We start from the raw sequence: 26,882 nt of genomic DNA on the forward strand, positions 1-26,882 counted from the left end.
AACACGTCCTTGACAATTTCCTTATCCGTTGATGCAATACACATCACATCCTGTGCAAATTCTACGATTTTTATAAATACAAAAAAATCATTAGAACTAGAACACCCTTGAGCCATTCAAGCCCTCAGGCAATTGTAAATATGTACATCTAATACATGTTTCTTCATTTACAATTCATATTTCACATTTGCATAAAGCCGTGTTTTTGTACCGTTTTACCATTGATAACTTCCTCATGGTATATGCAAGTGTCTTTATTTAGACAAGAATCAAAAATAAATATGTAGCACATGTCACCGAGTAAAACAATACGAAAAAAAAATCACTAAAGTTCATCAAAAGTTTATAGAGACTGCGATAAGTTTGAAGGGAGATAACTGGAAAGACCTGAAGCAATGACGTTCTAGTTCTCCAATGTAATACAAGTTAATTACCAATACTCAACTATCTATAATGTTACTTATCTATTTTAGAAAATTTATTAAAGAACATATATTTAATGTTGTAATTTGAATCAAAACAAATGCATCTGTCTTAGTTTCTAGCAGCTAGGAAGCTGTTAAACAGTTATGGTAATTATTGAACTAGAGTGTTACTATGGAGATGCTAAAATTCACTAGATACAACCCCACAGTCACTTGCAGAAAAGTCAGCTTCCAAAGATTGGTTGAAAATGTATCTTTTTCTTTGGTCCATCATAACCTTGGTTAAACAGATTGTTTACTAGATCAAGTAATAATATTGTACACATGATTAATTGTTTAGGAATAAGTCTTACAAATTATGACGTCTTTTTCATATATATTACTTTCTATGGTATGTTTGATTTAATATGAAAACCACATCATAAACTAGGCATACTCATTTGAGATCCTGAAATATTTGGGTTATATCTTCAAAACCTGCATCACAATAATTTGCTGATCCCCTGATTCACAAAGTTATATAATAAATAAGCAACGGAAATTTAACTACTGACCACAAATTATTTTCTGATTTAGGGTATAAATGATAAAAATAGCTTCGATTCTGAAATGGACCCAATGATTTATTTGGCTGTTTACCGCCATCACCATTTCTATACTTTATAATGCATATGAAAAACTGAAAACAATGGTACCATGCAGTTTATCAAATACTGCTATATGATGATACTCATGAAAAATAAATTGTGCAACCAAGCAACAAATTCACCATCCACGGGTAATATGATACTTACTGGTTTAAAAAAAGACTTCTATACCTGATTGCCCTTCAGTCTTAAACTTGAACTATAATAGCTCCTTTAAATTTCTCTGATTTTATATTTCAAATATCTTGGACAGAAATGATCAGAGACATCTTATTTTTCCTATTTTTTTATGCATCTTATAAAAATCTTCCCTTTTCCAAGTGACCTCTTTGACTTTTAAACCTCCTCTGTATTATTTCCAGAGAAAATCATAAATGATTATAAAAATCTGTCAAGTTTTATTTTCCTTTCAAAACATCTTAACTTTCAAAGCTATAAATCAAATTATTACTCTGTTACATTTTTTAAAACCCCTGTGAGTGCCTCTTCTATCTTACTGCATACTGAACAAGTGAAAAAAAACTTGAATTAAAACCATGGGTCATTGCACATTGGATGTAAGCATAGATATAATGAAAGATATTCTGGACAATGGGTTCATTATGCTTGCTACCACAGGTTAAAAAATAATCTAAAAATAAAACAGCTGGCCTAACTCTTACGTTAACTACTGCCTGTTCTGTGTGCTGAATTACATGACTTACTTATCATACTATAGTTTTAGGGATTTGATGTGTGGCAAGGATTAAGATTAATTTTCTGAATGAAAATAACAAATGTACTTTATTTTAAAGTATATGTGAAAATCGATGTCCATATCTAAATATTTACTTAATATAGCAGTCCAACCAGAAACTTGTATGCCTGTACTCTTCAGTTCTATCACAGCTTATTCATATCATGATAAATTAACATGTAAAGAAAGTTGTATACTTTGTACTTTGACGGGAAAATCTCAAACAAAATGATCCTTTTTATACTTCACCATCCCCAAAATTTTTCTTATTCTGCCTTATTGTCCAATTGTTTCCATTACCTTCAAACAACTTCTAAAGAAACCAAATTTGATTCTTAAGTTCAATGTATTCAGCCTTAGGCATCTCTTCACCATGAAACTGGCAACACACACAAAAAAAACTCACCAATGTTCCAGGAGGTTTCAGACATGAAAAGTTGTGCTATGAACCAGTTGCACTTGCTCATCTTTACTCAGTACAATAATTCATGAAAGTCAATTTTTTAATATCAGTCATTAAACTATACAGATAAACTCATTACAGTATTGTCAACCCATAGACATGACATTTTGATACTGAAATTGCACCTAATTTCAGACTATAACCTTTTAGATTTCCCTTTGGTATCGTCTGCCTCTTTTGTTTCCTGAGCTGCACCCAGGACAAGAATGAAGGACAAATTAATTCACACTTTCAACGTTAAAACAGCAGGGAATTATTATATTGCAAATTGATGTAAAAAGCTATTATATTTCCCATTTTCTTCTGTTTTCTGAATTATCTATTTATATTTCCATTATTTTTTTCCTGTTGCTAAATTATCCATTATGTATTCAATTAAACATTATTATATCAATTTAATCGTGTTTGTTTACATTTTACTTGTTAATTAACACATTAATTTGTATCTTTGATTATAAACATAAAAAAAACTACAATTGTTACTACCTTACCTTCAATTTTCTCCATTTTTTTCCTTTTGAAAATTTCTTTGAAGGCTAAATTTGATAATTATATGCAAAGCCCACATACAGAGCAAAACAAATTCATGTCTTAAAGCATCGTTTTTTTAAACATAAGTCGGCCATGACATTACGTTGAGATTATTGATATTTTCTCAACATTCCAGTTTAACATTGCACTATAAGTCTCAATAAGAAATAAAATTTGCAATCGATAGGAACAAACAAATTTAACTTGTTTCATCAAATTGGATTCCATTTTCCTTACTTTATTTAAAATTAAATAAGGGTCTTTATTCTCTTATCAATCTTATAAATTTCAAATTACAGATGCTTCATATAAATTGCAGAGAAAAGAAGCCATCAAAATTCTTAACATTTTCTACATATAACTGTATATATTTTATCTATTGGATATTTTTTCTCTGCAACAAATTATGCAGTGAGATAAGTTTCTCTCTTTGTGCCAAAATTATATATATAAATTATACTGCACATGTACGAATAAATGTACATTTCAAAATAAATCATGTAAATAAACTGACCTATTATATTTTAATCTTCCACTTGACATCAAATACGTGTATTTTTGTCCACTGATAGATTTTAAATGTACAAGATGTTATTTCCTTCCACGCACGGAAGGGTTGTTGTCCTGCACTTCACATGTGTACAGAATATTTTATCTACGTTGGGGCTTATCTGACAGAAATGGACACCATAATATCTATGTATTATTGTCACATTTTGATGTAAATTTTAAATAGGTGATGGGTCTATTAATATGTTCATGAAATACAACTTAAATACATGAGTCGGTTCATAGTACAACTATTAACATTTTTACAAAGATTAATATTCAAAATTTAAATATAGTTAATACTATACCTAAAAATAAATTTCAACAAAGAAAAATATAGTTTCCTTATCACTTATGTTAAAATCCAATGCGATTGAGCCGATACATTTTAAAAATGCATTTCCATGTACAAGATAAATTATTGTCAGTCATTTTGACAATATATCATATTGAAATGACAAAAGTCAATATAAAATTTTACAGCACATCCATTTACTCATTAAATTTTCACTACCATGACATTGCACACATGTTCACAAAATGACAAGTTATTAAATATTTTTTTCTAACATTTTATAATATACATACATACTTACACATTTTCATTTCCTCTCAATCTATTAATAATGTCACCATTGCACACATGTTTACTACTTATAAAAGCCAAGCCTGCCAACCAAAGTATTTATTGATTTGTATTATACATGCATACAAATTTTATGTACACAAGGTGCAGATATTGACAACCTATAATAGGAAACTAACATGATTGACTTACCTGATGTACATTTCACATCTTGTCAATTTCCATAACAGCCAATTATTAAAGGGGCACCTGTTTTGTCAAACTTCAATGTAAATTGTGCATTTCAATTGTGTGCTAAGTCTGACCTCACTTTACATATAACTGATATGTTATAAGCTTGAGTGACTCAGGGTTAAACAGAGCAGTAAAGGTGTACTACTACTATTACTATACTACATGAAAGTTTTAAACTGATTTTTATCTTTCAAATTACACCAACAATTATGTGACTTTTGGAACTCTTATTTTAATGGGTCACCTGTATTAGATTCAAAAAATGATCTTTAATTCATTTAAATCTGATAAAATCCTGTGAAAGCCAAGATTTTATGACATGTTTTTAAAAATCAATATGCAATTTATGTAAATACTTAGTAATACATCTAACATCTGACCTCTCTTTTCAAGACGAGAAATTGGTGTAAAAATCTTTTGTATGCTTTTAATTTTGAAGCTTTCAGGAGTACAACACATTTAAACATCAGAAGATTTTGACACCTTTTTACATTTGATTTCCATTGATTGAAAGCTTACTCATAGCAATTAAATTTGTAGCTGTTTTGAAAAATATGAAACATACAAAATTAGAAAAAATCACTATTTTTTTTATACAAAATTTTAGAAATGATGCATAATAAAATATTTACAAATGGGCATTAAGCAATCGCGTATCAACATTCACTCAGTCTGAGAGTCAACTTGTTTTCATGTTCTCAGTTCTTTTGAAAGAAAAGTATAAAAAAAAGATAGGGGGATATGTGTGATGGGAATGTGCTGAACCATAGATGAATAAACCATGGCTGAACAAAACTTTTTATGTAAATTCCTCTGTTCAGGACTTTTCCTTCATTACACATATACCTTAGACTGTCTATAAAATATTGACAAAAAGTTTTGTCTAAATCTCTAAACCAAAATTTCCTTTCCTAAAAATTCTGAATTATGTTTAAACAATTCTATCAGAGACCCATCCTTTGGTCAAACCTTAGAAAGACAATGAAGTTGAACTCTGACCTGCTTAAAACTATTAAAATCATTCATATTTGGTTTCAGTGTTGAAAGGACAAAAATATCTGTCATGAGTTGCTGTCTTACTGAAATTACACAATTTTGCCTGTCTTTTATCTGACATTCATTAGGGTAATATCTTTTTTTCATGATAATCATGGCATTTACCCCCACCCACCTGATTTCCATCCCAACCCCACCCTATTCCCTTTTGTTTTGATTTTGAAACCAGAATAATTTCCCCTTGAATTTCCTCCCCCACTGCTAATAAGCCCTGTATCTTTTATTCACATGTCATTGGCCTTAACAACCAAGGACATTTATTAATTATGGTTCACAAATTATCTCAGCTAAAAATTATCCATGCTACATAAGTGCAAATTGCATACAATATCCACTTAACAAAAATCCAGGTTTAACACATATTTCTACCTTTAAAAAAATTTTCTTTTTAAATTTTCCCTTATGGCCTCTCATATTATCTATATTATTCAAAAGAAAAAAACAATTTTCATCAATTGAAAAACTAACTACCGTCATGCTTTAAGTACAAATTGCATTATTGATCAATACAAACGAATAAAAAAAATATCCAACTTAAAATGACCCAACTTACCGATGTTAACTAAGACCTCTTCATCCACGACTAACCACTGCAGCCATAGGAGTCGAAAAGATTGTTATTTTTCACCGTATATATACATATACATATCGAGGTCGTTCTTACTGTGCATGCATTGCACAGATCCTTAAAGAAAATCAATACTCAACATTCTGTTGCAAGAGAAACATGTCGTATATTATTGTTGAGTGGTTATAGATTTTATCCAAGTCGCTGCATTGATCCCCTTTCTTATCGTGTATTGTTGCATTAAGTCATTTCATTTATAAATCAGCTTTGGTGAGAAAAATATTAAGGTACAGCAACTAATTGCAGTACTTTATTGACTGCACTGATATGGACTTAAATTGGAAGCCATTTTAGCAGACTTCTGTATACATATACATACAGCTTGCATTTATAATGAAGGTCGTACATGGAGAAAATCCAAATTTTTCCATTTTTTACCTGTGATTTGAAAAAAATCAGCAAAATAAAAAGAAGAATAATATAAACCATTTTTAGGATAAGAATTAGTTTAAGTATTATATTAAAAATTTTGGTCAAAGATTTGATTTAAAATTATGATTTAATTCCAAAAAACCTTGAAACCTAGACTGAGCAACATTTAAGAGTAGGTTTTTAGTAAAAGCTGTTCTGGATAAAGACAAAAACACAGATTCATGTTTCTGGATAAGGAAGTCATAACACTACTTTATTTGAATGCATGTCAATAAACCTGCATAAACTAGTACTGGTAAGCAATTTGCTGTTGATACTAGTTGTTATGTACATCTGTTGAACCTTAAATCAATGCCTGTATATTTTTAGCTTTAACTTAAGACGCAGTACTGAAAGCTGTCCACACTTGTTGATGGAATAATTAAGCATTCTAATTAATATGTATTGGTGACATCTCCTTTAACTCATTGCCCATGTGGTGCAACACTCTTTTTTTGATTTGTACATATTCCAATAAAACTAATAATGTGCATCTGGTTAACCCCATGATAGAATTTGAAGGGTCAGAGTTGAAGGGTCAGAGATGCTACAAATTAAACTGGACATTTCTGTGGAATTCCTGACCTCAAACAATTCAATATGATCTTTAAAAAATTGTAAATCGTGTGGTGTGATTGCAGCCACTGAGACAAGAGATTCAGACCAAACGACACATAAACTTTAATCTATAGGTCACTGTAGAGCCTTCAACAATGAGCAAAGCCCTATTGCATTGTCAGCTATAAAAGGACAAATGTAAAAAAAAAATCAAACAAGAAAAACTAACGGCTTAATTTATGTGCAAAAAAAAGTAAGTTTATTTTTAAAACAATAAACTTAAAATTACTTACAGAAAATTCCATTTACAGTAAGTCAAATATTATCCCCACCAATTATGTACTCTTATGGCAGTGAACTGTCAGGAGACAAAATGGCATTTACAGTAAAACTATAGATACCAACTCTTTTATACCCTTTGTAGGGAGGATTAAGCACATCTTAAAGGTGTAAATAACAGCTTAGTGAAGTGTCAGATAATATAGAACTGCAGAGGATGCGCTTAATGTAACAGAAACCTAAAATCAAGGTCAACTGGTCAACTTATATAACAACACGTTAGGCTTTTCTTCACTACCAAAGGTCTACTTAGTGTTACTATAACACCACTTTTTTTAGGCTTTTTTCACCATCAAAGTTCTGTTAAGGGAAACTAGAAACAACAATATCTGTTTATTTTAAATCCAAATGTGTATTCAGTGACAGCATTTGATCTGACTAAAAGTGTGTGACTTTTTCTTTTTACCAAAACACAAAAATTTACTTTGACCACTGAACCATAAAAATGAGGTCAAGGTCAGATGACACCTGCAAGTTGGACATGTGCACCTTACAATCATTCCATACACCAATTATAAAAGACCTATAATTTGCTTTTATATGCTTTACCACGAAAAAAAGTATCCTTGTTCACTGATCCATGAAATGAGGTTGAGGTCAGATGAAAACTGTCTGTCGGACATGAGGACCTTGCAAGGTACGCACATTAAAATATAGTTATCTTATTATTTATAATAAGAAAGAAATTAACATTACAAAAAATTGGATCTTTTTTTCAAGTGTCACTGAACCATGAAAATGAGGCCAAGGACAAGGGACATATGACAGACGGAAACTCTGCATCATAAGGCATCTATATCCAAAGTAGCATCAAGGTCTTCCATCTTCCAAAATATGAAGTTAGTTGACCCCCTCCACCCCTACCGCTGGTGGATCAATATCACTATGTTGAGTTTTATGCGACAGAAGTCACATGCAGGCAAAACTATAATTTTTGTTCAATATTTATACACTATTGGAAATGCTTCAAAATAATTTGCCCTTGACATGTATTTCTTATACAAGACTTAATTCCCTGTCCTCAAAGCAACCGTACCTCTCATTATCGCCTATTGAAGTTCTATATTGGATAAATAGTCTGCATCTGATGACAGATTAAAAGATAAAATAAATAATCTAAATCTGTGTCAAATTTTTATAAGCAGCTTTCAACTTTATATAACCGGAACTTCATCTGCATAAAAAGATCAAAAGATTTTTTTTGTATATTTTTTTGTCAATAATTATTGACCTTGCTTTTTCAGTTATTCCTACCTGTGAAAGAGCATGCAATTATACTCAAAGCACACGCACATTACTTAATCCCAAAACATCTCACATGTTCTGTGAAGTAAGTTGAAACCTCTCAACATCTTGTAAAGGTGTTCCCTAAAGCTTAGTGCAGTGTCATATAGAACTGCAAAGGTTTCTAAATGTGACAGAAACCTGAACTCAAGGTCCATTGTTTAACTTATATAACATCACTATAGTCTTTATAGGTCAATGTATGGCCTTCAACACGGAGCATTGGCTCACACCGAACAACAAGCTTTTAAGGGCCCCAAAATTACTAGTGTAAAACCATTAAAATGGGATAACCAACGGTCTAATTGTATGTATGATGCACAGAAGGCAAATATTTGAAAGAAAGATTTTGAACTAGATAATATGGGTTAGAATTTTTTTATGAAAGGAGATCGAGTCAAGCAAAAGGCAATGATTCTAAAGGAGATCCCCTCTAATCACTAATATTTCCACATCTTACAAGAAAACAATTGTACTTTTGACTAGCATTTCTTATACAAGACTTAATCTCTGTGTCCTCAAACCATCTCTTCCTAGAACTATCACCTTTTTGGGTCAATATTGAGATCAAGGCTACAACTGACGGATTAAAAGATTAACAAAAACTGGTATAATCTGCATCTGTGATCTATTTTTACAACATGCTTTCAAATTTATATAAGTCACCTGCGCATTAAGAGGATTAACTATTTTTTGTCATTTCAGAACTGGAATTATCACTAAGTGCTATAAACTAATCATAGATACCAGGATTAAATTTTGTATTACAGCCAAACAAGCGTTTCATCTACAAAAGACTCATCAGTGATGCTCAAATCCAAAAAAGTTTTTAAAAAAAACACCAAATAAAGTACGAAGTTGAAGAGCATTGAGGACTTAAATTCCTAGATTTTGCCAAATACAGCCTAGGTAATCTATTTCTGAGCTAGAAAGCCACAATATTTCAAAAATTCAAAAGTTTGGTAACTGAGTTAATTTATAAATATGACCTGATATTACTGGGCTGGTAAAAACCTCAGGGAATAGTATTTTATATCTTTGTCAGACTTGTACATTTTGAGATAATCTTTAAGAAAAGGTCTCTAACACCATCAGTTATCAATTTCACATGTTAATTTGTAGAGCTGAGTTTCCCCTAACAGCACTATCACTTCCAGGAACAGGAACAAGTCAGTACACCTGTGTCATCAGGAGTTCAAACTAATGGAGGTCAGAGTCCCAAGACCTTTTTATTCAAGGGTGGATGTAAACTTTAAAATCTTAAAGTTTTGGACCTTTCTATCCAAATGCAATTTTTAGAAACACACTAATTATTCAAATGAGGTACAGGTACTGTATAATATCTCTGAAATCCAAAAGTATGACAACCTGAGATAGACATCACGCTGGACTCATTATAAATGATGATCAACTCTCACTGCTGCCTCTTTCTGAAAGAGTGGAAAGGGGAAGTAACAAATGTAAATGGGACAAACCAAGTCCCAATATCTCCATGACTGGGTTTGATTTTTTTTACACTTTGCTATTGCCTCATTGAATGATCGAGTACAGTGAAAATCTTCATCTTCAAATCATTAGATTTAAAAGTACATCATGTTTTACATTAATGTAAAAACATCCTCTTAATTCCAGAAAATAACACTTAAATGCATTTCATTAAAAAATATACTATTATAAAAACATTTAATATCTGTAAACTGCGCCTCAAACCATCAATTTTACGATCCTGATTCATTTAATGTATTCCATAAGCAGATATGGAGTGCAAACGAATTGCAAATTTCAAGCAAGCCTAGATAAATATAACGGAACAGTGATTTCTTTGAGTATACATTGATCGACATGTGTAAATAGATGCATTTATGTGTTGCTATTTAAAAATCGGTCAGATATTGGAAAACAACTCCGTCGACTGCAGCAAACAAGCTGTAGCACGTCATAAGTAGTAATTCATTGATGTCATTAGAAATGTATTATGAGAGATTATGTTTATGCAAGCATGCACATATTTGAAATGGAAATTTTATTCAAACAACATAAACATGTTTTGCCCATTTGCTTCATTAAAATGCAAAAGCAGAGTTTAATGTTGAACATTGAACTTATAACCCTTTTCCCCGGAATTTTAATGCAATGTTGTTAACTCTTATTTTTAAATGCATTTATGTACATCTGAACTAAAAACCAGAGGTCATTCAGTCGTACATATCTTGAGCATCTAGCTATCTTGAATAATTAACAATATTCATCTGATGTCCTTCGATAAATAAGGACATTTGAACTCCATGCATTTTACTAATTTTACCTGTATAATACATAAAATGAAAAAAGTAGATTTTATTAATCCTCTTTTCCAGAAAGTGTTGAAGGTACATAAAGTTGAAAGCCTCATGTAAATTGGTTATGGATGCAGATTATTTTTTTCTATCTTTTAATCTGTCGTTCAGCCTTCAATATTGAAAATTGAACTAAAAAGGTGATAGTCATAGGTGTATACATATTCAATTTGAGGAAAGGGATTATGTCTTATATAAGAAAACTAGCCAAGGGCAGAAATATTGAAATATATATGTTTTTTTATGCATGGAATCCAAATCAAATCCAAATCTTCAACAAAAAGGTTTGCTCAGTGGTATTTTCCTCTAGTAATAACTTTGAACCTCCATGTCTCCATATACATCAAGAACAATAAGTGTTGAAGTCTCCCAGTCATTCATAGTAGAAGGAGCAGCTAAATATCCCTGTCATAAGCTTCAAGAAGACACTAATAGTTCAACTGTCATTTTCATAACTTTAAAAGATTAATGAAGTCTCCTGCCATGTGTGATAAGCTTAAAAAAAAGTTGGTATGCATGTACAAGGAAAGTTTTATGAAACTCAAGGAGTTGTTAAATATTAAAGGAACATATTTAAATTTGATCAATTCAAAAAGAACAGAATCAAGAATGGACACAGGGAATGTGTCAAAAAGACAACAACCTTACTTAAAGAGCAGAAAACAGCCCTAGGTCACCAATGGGTTTTGAACACAGCAAGAACATAATGCACTGTGAAGCTAATGTCAGCTGGCCCCTAAACAATAACGTTTAGCAAAATGAAAGTATAACCCTTAAAACTCTGAAACATATAATTCATGAACAAAATTTAAAAAAAAAAAAACAGTCACAATTAACACTTTAAGAAAGACCAGAGATTCTTGACTTGGGATAACCACAATATTACATAGGCAAAAGGACTATCAGGCAATCTTACCATGGTTTCTGTTTAATAACTTAAACTAGATTTCATTGAGATGGGAGCCATCTCTTTGGGCCCCGCTGTCAATAATGTGGGGTAAATAAGTTGTATGGATAATCTGATATGAAGCATTATTTGGAAGTTATTACATAGTCTCACATGTGATTTTAATCTAAGATTTTAAGTTAAAACTGATAAATATTCTCAACTTACTTTCATAGTATAATAGTGATATGACTGCATGATGTGAACTCATTGTTGACTACTCTAAGGTGACTTCTGGATATATGGATTGATGTTTGAACAATGTTTAAAGATGCTGCCCAATTGATATTTGTCACATATTTTTAGAATTATGCCTTCAATATATTATGACCCACCAAGTATAAAGTATGAAATATTAACGGTTCTCGAGAGGTAAAGCGGACACAATTTGTTAAGAACAACGAACGGATGGACAGACCAACGGACTGACCTTTGACCTAGGATGCATACATTATGACACATTTAATATATATGTTAAGTTGAAAATGTTTGTCAGGTATAAAGTATGAAATAATAACAGCTGTCCTCTCAAAATATAGTGTGGATCAAATTTGTTAGCGATGGACAGACCAACAGACAGACAGACCTTTGACCTAGGAAGTGGTACATACATCATGACACACCCTCTGGTGTTGGTTGAAATGGATGTCAAGTATAATATTTGAAATCATAATGGTTCTCAAGATATAGAGCGGACACAATCTTCACAACAGAACACAGGGTTGTCAACTGAAACCAAAGTTTTTTTGACGTTGACCTTTGACCTAGGAAGTTGTACATACATCATGACACGCCCTCTGGTGGTGGTTAAAATGGATGACAAGTATAAACTTTGAAATCATAACGGTTATCTAGATATGGAGCGGACACGATCTTCACCACAGGACACGGGGTTGTCAACTGAAACCAAAGGTTTTGACCATGACCTTTGACCTAGGAAGTTGTACATACATCATGACACACCCTTGGGTGTTGGTTAATAATCATGTTCATACATGTGAACCTCCCGACGGGAGTACAAAACTCCCGTTTCCAGGGGTCTCCTCCCGTCCTCCCGTTTAGGAGAAAAAAACTCCCGTGAAATATTTCATGAATGAAAATTTTCAGACGCCATATTTGATCATTTCTTACTACTGTATGGAAGTAATTGACACCTGTGTTAAATTTTACCTGTACATCAAAGAAGATGTATAATTATATGGCCTCACTTGACAGCTTGGGTGTCAAACATACTGGTAATCAACGATGTTTACCTATAACTAACTGCCGTGTGTATTGGGAATATTGTAATACATTTTTGTTACTTCCCTTTGTTTTATCCTGTTTTCAGTTATTTTGCTTTTAAAAATGTAAATTGTAAAAAGACTATAAATGACTAATATTTTTATCAAATAATCATAAAAGGATGTTAATTAAATGAATTTAAATGTTTTGGGACAAATACAAAAATATAAATTTATAAATTATTTTATCAATCTAGAGCTCCTTTCAAGGATTAAAATGAAGTTTATATTGTAAATCTGTTTATCAGCAAGACTGGAATGAACAATATGAACATTTAGACAAAAGTTAGTTAAATTCCTAGTTAAACCTAGGAATTAAATAGTAGTTTGTAGTAAACATAAGATTTTTTTGTGTAAGCTAGAAATAGCAAAACATTTTCCACTGATTTAAAAGTCTTATTAAGTTTTCTACAAATATGACTTTCATAATGCTTTAAAAAGCCATGCAGTACTACTGTTAGTGTTAGTGTTTGTTATTTTTTTAATTAATTTATGATGTTGCAAATATACATTTAGAGCTTATTTCTTTCTTATTTGTCTATACATTTACCAATGATAAGGAGATGGAGACATGAATAAAAATCTATACAGATAAGCTGAATAAATATAATGAATTTGCAAGCAGTGAACAATCATTTATCAAAAACAAAACAAAACAAAACAAGAAACAGATTCTTCTTAATATTTTAATTTATTCAAATAGAAAGGCAATATAAAGGGTACTATAAACCTGTAACAATTTGATGGAAATTTGAAGAAAAAACACAATTTCTACATCATATGGTTACATTTACGACAAAATTTATGTCGATAAAAAACCTCCTGATCTGAGTCCTAATCTCCTGACCAAAATTTCCAAATCTCCTGATCTGAGTTTCACAGTCCATCACATGTATGCATGTTAAGTATTAAGTATAAAATCATAACGGTTATCTAGATATGGAGCGGACACGATCTTCACCAAAGAACACAGGGTTGTCAACTGAAACCAAAGTTTTTGACCTTGACCTTTGACCTAGGAAGTTGTACATACATCATGACACACCCTCTGGTGGTGGTTAATATACATGTAAAGTATAAAGTATGAAATCATTATGGTTCTCTAGATATGGAGCGGACACGAAAGTGTTACGGACGGACGGACGGACGGACGGACAGACTGATCACTATAGGGCGACCCGCCTTTTCGGCGGGCCCTAATTAATTCAGAAGTGAATATGTTATTTGTAAGGCTTAGAGGATTTCATAAATATATTCTGTTCTAAGCTACCACTACTTTTGTCCAATTTTCTGTGGTGCAATTCAGCAATTGTCCAATGTTTCTGCACAGTGAACATAATTTTCATAAATTTTACAGTGCAGCACATGTTTGTTTATATATTTGAGATGATATGGAAAATTTTGTATAAAAGCTGTGATTAAATTAAAATATAGAATTAATATATAAATTAAATAATCAAATAAATATGTTTTACAAGCAAAGATAAATATCTTTATTGCTTTCTCTGCTTATAAATTATTACTTGTTAAATCACTACTACTGTGGATTCATCATTATTCGTTCAATATCAATTTTTCATGGGTTTTGTGGGTTACACATGGACCATGCATGAAATGTTGCACAAATTACAAATTTTCTATAGGCTTAGTATTTACAAATTGACAAAACCACGAAATCAAATATCTATTAAAATGCTTATTTTCCTCAAACCACCAAAATTGATCCACATGCAAAACAAACAAATCCACTGTAATCTCATTATTATCATCAAGGAAGTGAGAAAAAGACCGAGCCATTCCAAAAGTAGGGCATATTGTAAATCTTGATGCAAAATTTAATGGAGATTTGCATAATATTTATGTTATCCTTTTAAAATGCATCAATTTACATGTAGTTCACTGTATTTAAACTATATAAAATTATTTTAGTTATAAATACATGTATTATGTCAGCTGTTGGAAAAAGCTGTTCTTTTCTTGTTTATAATGCATGTCAACTTTTTGCACTCTTTTTTCTTGTCCCTCTACTCATAATGCAGATTAAAAACTAAGAATGTGTCAAAAAGACAACAACCTGAGCAAAGGACAGAAAACAGCCAAAAGCAACCAACAGGGTTTCAACACAGTAGAAAAATCCTTTAGGTTGGTTTTAGCTGGCCTTTTTAAAGGATCCTTTACACCTTGAAGGTTTCATTCAAATTTGACTGAATTCATAGCTCCAATGTTATGCAATATAAATAAAAGAAGACAAGATATTTAGTAACCTATGAGACAGCAACTCAATTGCACCAAGACATTAAGAGGTCAATAAACTGCTGTTCTAGAAGTATTTTTTTTTATGGTGATTACTTATTTTTTCTAGTTTTCTTTAAAAATACATGTACAAATGTACTAACAAAAGAAAAAAAACACTGAAATTTAAAAAAAAATGCAGATATGATTATACAAATAATATATATAAAACTAAAAAACAATTAAACATATTTGACATCTGAACTTAAGTTTTTTTAGATTTAGATTTTTTTCATTCTTTATTCTGAAACCAGAAGCTCGGACTGTGCAAGACTTGGAACACATTCTGGACAGTTCCCAGGTTTTCAAAACCATTTTGAATGGCATGATATAGGATTTCAAAGTTTTTGGATAAGATTTTCTGTGTGGCTTTCAGTATTTCATGAAAAAAATATTCTGTGCTATAAACCTATACCTTACCCCCCCCTTTTTTTTTTTTAAATTGCTACATGGTTCAGTACAGCTAGTCTAATTTTAATGTAGTTTACAGATTAATTTTTCTGTGTGGCATATGTTCATAAATATTTTTTAGGTGACACAGAAAATTTCTCATACAAGCTATGGTAAATAATTATGAGGAAATAATAGATCTTGATTTACCATTTTAGGTCTTACTTAAGTTACTGAATTTTAGTACAACAGGAAAAAAGCACTTTTCTATTACCAGTCAGTCTGAAAACAGATCTACTTCAATTACACATTAAAAGCAGAGCACTGACTCTATGACTGCATTATAGAATTTATAAATTTGATAGAAAAACACCCAACAAAGTTATACCATTGCAGACAATCTGGCTCTTGAGAAAAAAAAAATCAATATAAAATGAATATTAAATCAAAATTTGTAGACAAAACAATTTGAAGCTACAAAGATATAAACTGAAGATATTTAACTTAGAGCAATATAAATAGTAAATATCAATTCTGCCATAACAAAGTTCTACTACAGAGAAATGTATCACAAAATTTTCCATTAAGGTTTTTGTCAATGATTATCGTGGGTGATTTTGTTACCGATGTAAATTCCACTTGTTGACTGAATTTAGATATTTTAAAAGAGAAACATTTTTTTTTCTCCAATTCATAATAAAATGAATTATTTAGCAAACATTATTGATCCTGTAGAACTTCAATGAAAAATGACCAACACAATAAAAAAGATAAAATCAATGCATGAGACAAAATACATTAAGAATAATTTTATGCTCTCCACAACAGAGAAAGAAAAAAAGCAATTTGAAATGAACATTTATTTATCTTCTATAACATCTTAAGAACAAAATGAAAAGCTGTGTTATATTTAACTTGATTCTAAATGTTTTTTATTACACATTTCATATAACATATTTTTTGTATTGGGAAAAGATGTGAATTACTTCGACCAATCATAAGTGAGATTTACTTGAGTTTTACTAATGGCAATGCTCATAAACATATATATTGCATGCCCTATAAACATGTGCCCTTTGCTTACAATACCTGTTTAATTTACAATGTTAATTGCATTGACTGGAATTGATTATGATGAATCTAAAAACATATATTCAGCAACAACATTATATTAATGCTGCAAAATAGCAATAGAAGTTCAATATTCTATGAACATTTCATTGAAATCCATTGAATTGTTTACAGACACATTCACAATAAAATAGTCAATGCTATCTTTTCATTGTAGAAAATCATTTTCAACTCAAATATTTTCAACTCATAACCCTAGCATGCCGTTACACAACACAATTATATAACTTTTCTCCTATTACTTGTATGTTTTTCTCACTTTACTTAAAAGTCATTAAGTGCTTTTGTACTTTGAACATAATATATATGATATAAATAAACCCTGATATTTTAAGAGCTAAAAGGAACATAAATTATGACTCAAAAATAGAATATAACACCCTTTTAGGCATGATAAAATATAGGTAAAACAACTCTCGGTGTCTGACATAAGTTTGCACATCTTAGTTTTTATAGTAATCTGTAATGAATCCTTGTTGACACATAAAGTGTAAATAGGTCAAATTAAGCTGAACAAAAGTCTCTTTCAGGAAGCCACCACTTCATTGCCACAACAATATGGCCTAGAAATACATGGTGGATTCTTAAAGACTTATAACTAGCTAAACATAGATTACATATCTTTTAAAGTTAATGCTACAAGTCTTATAATAGATGGTTCAAGTAACAATATCCAGTAAAACGTACTATCTTCTATCCTAGACCACTTTCTGAATTCATCATGCAAAATCAAGAACACAAATTTGCATAATGTATTATAGGTGTAAAAAGGGTACTCTACTGTAATTTTTTTGTTAGAAAACATATAAAATATGAAATCAAATTCTTTGTCCAAAGCTAATACAGAACTTGAAAGGCCAGAAGCTCAAAAATATGATGTGTCAAATGATAATAACAATATTTGGCTCATTTTACGCTACGGTAGTAAAATTGTACCATTGATACTTGAACCAATCCTACCTGTATCAAGGTGGAGCAAATAATATAAAGGAAAAATTCTGTTATTTGCATGCTGCAAAGTTTTTAATTTTCTATTAAATTTTGTAATTCTGCCACAGAAATCTCAGACCAATCAAAATTGCTTATCATTATAAAAATTATTTTACAGAGCTATAGGTTCTTCTACTTCTCTTGAATCTGTGCTATTGGTTTTATTTCTGATTAAACATTCAAATCAACCTACAATACTCATTATATGGTTATGTTTACTGCCACTGTAGTTTACAATTTATTTCAAATAAACATAGGCTGCATAAAGATTTGTAAAAACTTGAATATATCTCAGTATCAAACAGGCAAACAAAATCTTGTTTTTCAGTTTTATTGTTGTCAAAATCTACTGTAAAGTTAAGACAAGCTTACTAAAAAATATTATGTCATAATTTATAAATTCCATTTCAAATTGTTGGATAAAGTATAATATGAACGTTCATATTAGCCATGGCCTATTTTTTTTCATTCCCAATCCCCTCTTATTAACAAATATGCAGATAAAAATCTGCTCTTCTAACTTACTTTAAATCTGATTAGAATGTTTACGTAGATTTTTACTTATAAGTAGCCCTTGGTCATTCAAAGTGTACATATATACAATACAATGGCTATACAATTATTGTCCAAACTTTTTCGTGTCAATTGTATATTACACAGGGACATTTAATTTCGACACATCTTTTCTCAATGGGACCACATACCAATTTTCTCTACTGTATTGTCCAAGTGTACAACTCCGTGCAAAACATAGCTTCTAGGGGAAATGCTTCCACAATGGTAATTGGAAATATTGCATCACACCTTGGCTTATTTCCATTAAATTCAGTCCGTCCCCTCTTATGCAATTTTTTTATGATAATAGTAGGACAAAACTCTGTGGTTGAAATTTGATTATTTCTTCACACCTAAGATATACCTGCAGGTTTAACTTACCTGTAAAGGTGAGAATATGTATCTGCATGTGTCACTGATAATGACAAACCAAATTACATTTTCTCCTTATACCTTTCTCCCTAATACAGTCTATTGATTGGTCTCGTATATTAATATGTCATTCAACAACAAAATATGCATATAATATTTCATATTAAATTATGATGAATGTATTAATCTGTTATGTTTGAAATACTAAGGTAGATTTTTTACGCATTTCAATGCCGTGGTGAAATATATGCTAAACTATTCACACTGAAATTGAATGGTTTAATAATGTAATCTCTCACTTCATTATTTTATCAAACTTAACATATATTTTTGTCTTTAATTATTCAATTTCTTTGTATAGATATACTACTTTTTATGGTTTTACATGCAATATTTATGGTATATTTATCATATCAAGTTTTTTTGAATAATTGCATATTTACAAACATACATGTCACACTTAAGATTTTCATGGACAGTTTTGCATTTTGTTTTTACCTTCATGAAGCACTGCTATATTTTGGGGCCAGTGGAAATGCCAATGAAACAAAGATGTTTACACTATCAGGTCAACATCTGGCCTTCAACAATGAGCAAAAACCCATATAGTATGGTAAGCAGAATATATAGGTCCCATTTTGACGAAATGTGAGCTTGAAACTTTCAAAATTAAATACATAGGACATTAAAGAGCCCTATAACCAAATTAGGAATACAATCAGAAAGCCATTAAATTGTCTTATACTAGTATTGATTTTGTCTGATGAAGTTGCAATCTATTGTCTAAATTAAAGTACAATAACATAATTTAGAAAAAATAAAAGTTCAATTTTGAAAAAAACCCAGTAAAACGCCTTTAAAAAGCACAAGCTAGCAATATATTTAAGTATTTATAAAGGCACATGCATTCATGGATAGCAAAATTTATAAAGCATATATTCAATTTTTTTCTGAATAACCAAGTTGTAGATTATACATTGGTATTTGTGGACCATGCTATCAAGATGGCCATGGTCTTATCATGGTCAAAGGGGATTTGAAAATAAAAGTTTAGAACTTATGGTCAGTTTATTCTTATCAAGATAAAGATTCATATAAAATTGACAAATGTTTGGGTCAATTGTTACACACTAAAAAATACTTACAAAAATCTGTTCATACAATTTTACAGACACCTTCTTTAATTCAATTGACACTGCATAGTAAAATCTGAAAAAGAATTAAATCTAAACATTTTACAATAACATTTTACAATAAATTATTAAAAAAAACACAAATTTTTTTTAATTTTTTTTTTTTAGAAAATATGCATTTAAAACACATGTTTTACAGTGATGATTAAAAAAATTTGGGGGAATGTTAGTGTTTGATTAAAATTATAGTAAAAAAATAACAAAATCTAAAAGTACACAAAAAATAATTCCACACAAACATACATGTTTATAAAAGTTAAGAAAATAAGGCAAGTGCTTTTATGTCATTAAATTTAATCCTTTGAAAGGTCATTAAACTCAGTTCGTCATCCTGCAAAAAGCTGATAACAAGATTAAAATCAGATAAATGTTCAACTTAAAAAACAACAACAAAAGACCAACATATTCTACCAAAATTTTGACACACAGAACATTTTGTTCTTTGATCAGTTTCTTTTGCATTTGAAAAAAAAATATCCAGCAACTTCACAAGAGACTTTATAAGACCAAAATTTGAAATAAATAAATAAATAATAAATAAATACAAAATTTTAATTTCTTTCTGAACAAAGAACAGTAGCTTGGTCATGAACAGACATATAAGACAATGTTTTTAATTTTGTTTCTCAAATATTCTTTTAAGAAAGAATCAATGACTCAGACTGCATGGAGCTTCTTGTAATTTCACTATAAAAAGGTTTAAGTTTGCTATGATTATTTCATGCAGCAAATGCATAAGGATTTAACAATTACGGCTTTACCAGACAAAGTTACATTTGATATCTCTGACCTTGAGAAACACATTTAGTATTTGTCTTTGCTTTTAGATTTCAATCAATGCACAGACAGACTTTAAATCCTAAATAATTACTTTAGAAGAAAATAAGATAGCTGTGAGGACTTGCATGATCTAATTATATTGGGCTTGATTGGAAAAAAATAATGGTGTATATTGTGCTGAGGCTTGATTTTATGCAGTGTGTTGTTGTGTTGTTGTTGTGGCATTTTAACATAATTTGAGCATAGACCCAATAAGACCAAAAGAAACCTGTTCTGTGGCTTATAATACAATGTATGTTGTGTGCATATGTCTGTCTTTCCAATAACCACAAACTTAGCGTTTATAAATGCAATCATTGGCAGACAGTTCAAGTTTGACTTATTTTCTCCAATTCCATGCAAAAATTAACTGACACATACTATAAGAAAGCTTAGTGTTTATATCTGTAGATATTGGTATTTTGGTACTCTGAAGTACTCCAGTTCACCCTAGGCAAATCTTGGTTGTATCATGGCAGCCAATTGTTTTATTATTGAATTCAGCCAATGGCGCCCAGAAAGAACCACGGCCTTCAGGTAAATTGGTGATACTTAGTCAATTAAGAGTCGAAAGCATCCATGACTGACTGCATGGAGCTTCTTGTAATTTCACTATAAAAAGGATTAAGTTTGCTATGATTATTTTGCAAACAGTTAAGGATTTAACAATTACGGCTTTACCAGACAAAGTTACATTTGATATCTCTGACCTTGAGAAACACATTTAGTATTTGTCTTTGCTATTAGATTTCATTCAATGCACAGACAGACTTTAAATCCTTAATAATTACTTTAGAAAAAAATAAGAAAGCTGTGAGGACTTGCATGATCTAATTATATTGGGCTTGATAGAAAAAAATAATGATGTATATTGTGCTGAGGCTTGATTTTATGCAGTTGTCTGTCAATTTAAAAACACCAACTTTAAGCTTTAGGTTTTTTGCAATCACTGGTAGAATGTCTTATTTTCCCTATTGCCTTTGACATTAACTATATATTCTTATCCATAGGTATTGGTATTTTAGCTAAGTAACCTAGTCTACCCTGAGGTGAATCTTGGCTCTATCTTGGCAGCCATGTTTTATTAGTAAAGGAAGCCAGGGTACCAGTACCCAGAAAGAACAGTCAAAAGCATCAGACATGAGGAAAGTTTGAATTCACAACCTTGGTGTTAAAACAGTAGATGAACCAAAAAAATCTGTAGGAATTGTCAATTCCCCTCTTTAGTTGCAAATTCATATTGCAAAAGTAGATGTTGATTCACAAAGTATTTTTCTCCAGAAAAGGAATATCAGTAAAACAAATTTGTCAAATAACATTGCTTCTTATTTTTTTTTACAGACATCTCAAAATGTCAGACGATTTGTAGGCTTAATTTCATTCCGAAGTACATTTCACTTATTTAACTTTGTGCGATTGTCATCCAAAGAAAAAAAATCTGGTTATTTGACAAAAATATGTTGCAATGACAAAGTCTGATTAAATCATAGATTTGAGTTTGTAGTCAGTCTAGACGAATAAAATGCATTGCATGAAATAACTCAATAAGTCAAACTGGAAAAAAGGCATTAAAAAAGTCGCCCACTTGAAGACAGTTTACTAATTTGCACCATCTAAAGATGCTTCAGACATATTTCAACTTCCTTACTCCTACTTAGGTTTGTTCATTCCAATGCAGATTTGGTACTTCTTCAGCAATAACAATGCATTTGTGATTTATTAAAAACAATTTGCACGAAGCTTATGACAAAAACAAAATCTCCTGGTATGTCACGTAATTGATTTTCAATTGCAGCAGGCATTCAAATGTGAATTTTGTTCTAAGAAATAAGTATTATTAAGGTAACTAAATATATTTATTAAATTGGTTGCAATGAAATATCATGATTTCCAATTGTAAAAAAAATCCTGTAATTTCACTTCTGTAAACTCATGCAAGGAAAGATGTTGACAAAATGTGTATAATGTCACAAGACCAAAATTGCACTGAGTACCCAAATTGCACCAAGTACCAAAATAGCACCAAGTACCCAAATTGCACCTATTTTGCAAAACTATATAAACAGTGAAAATCACACAAATTGTGAATTAGGAAATAATTAAGTTGAAAAAACACAATTTTGTGCAAAGTGTACTGGAAACCATTGAATTGGCTGAGAATTTATACTGCTTCAGTGGAAAAAGGCCATTTTAGCACTACCAACAAATTATTGTAGAGATCTAACAATTAACAAATGTAACTCATTTATGTTACTTATTATCTTTTTCATGTTAACACATTTAATATGCACATAAACATTTTCAAAACTGATTCTAGCTTGAAAGTAATATATAAGAGACAAACCCTTTCACATTATTTTGGACACATACTCACAGGGTTTTAATCTTTTTGCACCAGGATACAATTAAAACAACAAATGCAGTTGCACTTAATGAAGCACTTTTCAATTACCTAATAATATTCAACATCAAAGCAAACATTTATAAAGTATTTAATAAACGGAAATATATCAAATGATTTTCTTTGACACTCTCATGTGATGTTATAGTTTTTATCCTAAGTTTCTATGTGGAACAAATTCCCATGTGATTCATATATTTTATATAATTTTTCCATTATCAGAAACAAAGATCTTTAGCTTTCAAAGACTGCAATTACTTTATTTTACACTGGAACTGCAACATGAATAATGTAGAAGCTATGATTGACCAATCCCCCCAAAAATGCACTACTTTAATTAATCAGCTTTAAACAGAATATATGTAAAAAGTCACATAAAAACAACAACATTGCAACATGAATATTTTATTTTGTGAAGTTTTGATTGACCAAAGCACTACTATTATTCAACTTTAAAGAGAATATAAGCAAAAGTTAAAATGAAAACAAAAACATTTGACATGATTAATGTATTTTTAACTGTATCTGCTTCATCAGTCCCAGAATGCACAGAATACGCTTTGTCACCATTTCATTGAACCAGACTTCAACAGCATATACTTTTGTTTACAAATGACAAAGTTATCGTGATTAAAAAGTTTTGCACTGAATAGCAATATATATGCATACACGGATGTTATGATCTTTGAAAGTACAACATAAATTATTCTTTGTGTAATTTAACTGCTTTTTCCTCATAGGGATTTTTATTTCAATAATTTAAAATTGTTTCTACGTTTTAAAATGCAACTATCCTTGCATTTCCTTTTACATGTACTTCAAAACTAAAAGATTCAATCCTATGAAAATCCACAGAATATGCTTTATCACCATTTCAATGCACTGCTTCAAACAGCATATACTTTTGTTTACAAATGACAAAGCTATTCGTGATTAAAAAGTTTTGCACTGAATAGCAAAATATGTGCATACACGGATGTTATGATCTTTGAAAGTACAACATAAATTATTCATTGTGTAATTTAACTGCTTTTTCCTCATAGGGATTTTTATTTCAATAATTTAAAATTGTTTCTACGTTTTAAAATGCAACTATCCTTGCATTTCCTTTTACATGTACTTCAAAACTAAAAGATTCAATCCTATGAAAATCCACAGAATATGCTTTATCACACTTCAATGCACTGCTTCAAACAGCATATACTTTTGTTTACAAATGACAAAGCTATTCGTGATTAAAAAGTTTTGCACTGAATAGCAAAATATGTGCATACACGGATGTTATGATCTTTGAAAGTACAACATAAATTATTCATTGTGTAATTTAACTGCTTTTTCCTCATAGGGATTTTTATTTCAATAATTTAAAATTGTTTCTACGTTTTAAAATGCAACTATCCTTGCATTTCCTTTTACATGTACTTCAAAACTAAAAGATTCAATCCTATGAAAATCCACAGAATATGCTTTATCACCATAGCAATGCACTGCTTCCAACATTATATACTTTTGTTTATGAATGACAAAGTTAATCGTGATTAAAAAGTTTTGCACTGAATAGCAAAATATGTGCATACACGGATGTTTTGATCTTGGAAAGTTACAACATAAATCATTCATTCTGTAAATTATCTGCTTTTTCCTCATAGGGATTTTTATTTCAATAATTTAAATTATTTCGGCGTCTTTATATGCAACTATCCTTCCATTTCTTTTTACATGTACTTCAAAACTAAAAGATTCAATCCTATGAAAATTCACAGAATATGCTTTATCACCATTTCAATGCACTGCTTCAAACAGCATATATTTTTGTTTATGAATGACAAAGTTAATCGTGATTAAAAAGTTTTGCACTGGATGCTCATTTTCCCCACATCTTTTCATGTTTTCTACAGTTTATGTTCAGGTCTAAATGTTATTGAAGTCTATACTGATATTTTTATATGAAGATAATCCAAATGCAAAATATTCTTAAGCTTGAAAACGTGTTTGTTTGAATATAATCATCTGAAAAGTTAGATTAAAGGGTGTTTGAAATTTCCTGATTTTTTGTCAATGGGGGACACATATTCGCCGTTTTTACACATCTATATAAAACCAAATAATCGCAGCTTTAAACAACATTGATAAAATCAATTTCATTATAGATGAATAGCAGACATTTCAAGGTGTTAGTAACTGAAATTTAGGGCATTCAGTCAAAGAATTACTAAGAAATACTTCTTTGAATTCGTGTTTTTTCTTCAGGAAATTGGCTGAAAATTGTTGTCCTTTTTTCAGTCCTTTTCAGTAGGTGCAGCAATTTTGTCTCAGTTTTTAAAAATAATCATATTTGTTATATAATATCATTAACCAGTATATGTTTTCCATTTCAGCCATCCTTTGAAGTTTTTACACCTAAAAATCATAAAACAGTGAAATTGTGTCCCCGGCGAATATGGGCGCCCCACTCTATACTTTTGGTTATGAATGATAAAGTTAATCGTGATTAAAAAGTTTTGCACTGAATAGCAAAATGTGTGCAAACACGGATGTTTTGATCTTGAAAGTACAACATAATTTATTCATTCTGTAAATTATCTGCTTTTTCCTCATAGGGATTTTTATTTCAATAATTTAAAATTATTTCTACATCTTAAAATGCAACTATCCTTCTATTTCCTTATGCATGTAATTCAAAAGTAAGAGATGCAATCCTATGGTATAGTTTTAACTATTCAAAAACAAAAACTGATATGTACCGTTTTTCTGTGATTTGGTATTATGACTCTAGTCTTCCCAATCATGGCTGCCTTTTAATGTGACCGGTGCATTACGTTTGCGCGCATTTCCATTACATTTGTGCGCAAAAATCATTACATTTGTGCGCAGCTTTTGATTACATCTGCACGCATTTTTTTGACAGGTAAACTCAGGTAAAATATATCCAATAATACTTAGTTATTTATTAATTTGTTTAATTATTTACAAGTATAAGTATCCCTTTCATAAGTCTAAGTCCTCTGTTCACCAACGAGAAGATGGAAGTGTGATTTGAGCAGTATAACTTCGTTTTATTATACACATGCACACGCACAAAATCCCAGAAATATGTACATATATGATTCCTTTTTGTTTATTTTCAATTCTAAGACATCCATGGTGTTTTGAACGTCATCTCTTGACTTTGGTAGAGTTTGGGTATTCCTTGTTCCTTTTTCGGTAGATAGCCATGGTCAAACTCTTCTGGTCTTCATAATATTTAAAGTAACAAATATTTTCAAAATTAATAATTCAAAGTCACATTTATCATGAAAATAAAAAAAAGATATAGTCATTTATAATTTAATTTAATTTTTATTTATATTTTTACCTGAGTTTACCTGTAAAATGAATGCGCACAATTGTAATCAAAAGCTGTGCGCAAACGTAAAACTTTTTAATCCCCAAATGCGCGCAAACGTAGGGCGCCCAATGAGACATATATTTGTTTCTATCAAACTGTCAAGGAGTAAATTAAACGATCTTCTTTCGCTGTATATTAGTGCAGATACAAAAGTATCATAATTTGGATGGTCCTAACAATACTATATATATAAATTAAAAGCAAGCCAATTTCACATTAGGTGAGTTACTATGGAAACAGAAAATGACTTCATTTTCATAAATTTGAAGAAAAAAAAAATTAATAAAAAGTATAAGAATCTGAAGAAACAAAATGATTCTAGAGAAGTTTATAATACTA

At 30.5% G+C, this 26,882-nt stretch overlaps 1 protein-coding gene across 8 annotated transcripts in view; it reads right to left on the reverse strand.

Moving 5' to 3' along the window:
- The window catches only part of LOC134691255 (zinc finger protein 271-like), a 67,481-nt gene that overhangs the window by 32,099 nt on the left and 8,500 nt on the right, over positions 1–26,882 (reverse strand). The window contains exon 3 of one of the 8 annotated variants that reach the window (XM_063551650.1): positions 19,888–19,951. The gene's annotated coding sequence lies outside the window, so the exon portion shown is untranslated. Of the gene's footprint in view, positions 1–3,316; positions 3,518–3,659; positions 3,891–3,939; positions 4,087–4,129; positions 4,307–5,780; positions 5,928–18,519; positions 18,657–19,887; positions 19,952–26,882 lie in introns of those variants that run through there. The other 7 variants (XM_063551653.1, XM_063551652.1, XM_063551647.1 and 4 more) reach the window with 7 other exon arrangements.

Source organism: Mytilus trossulus, chromosome 11 (genome assembly GCF_036588685.1).
Source record: "Mytilus trossulus isolate FHL-02 chromosome 11, PNRI_Mtr1.1.1.hap1, whole genome shotgun sequence".
Lineage (NCBI taxonomy): Eukaryota > Metazoa > Mollusca > Bivalvia > Mytilida > Mytilidae > Mytilus > Mytilus trossulus.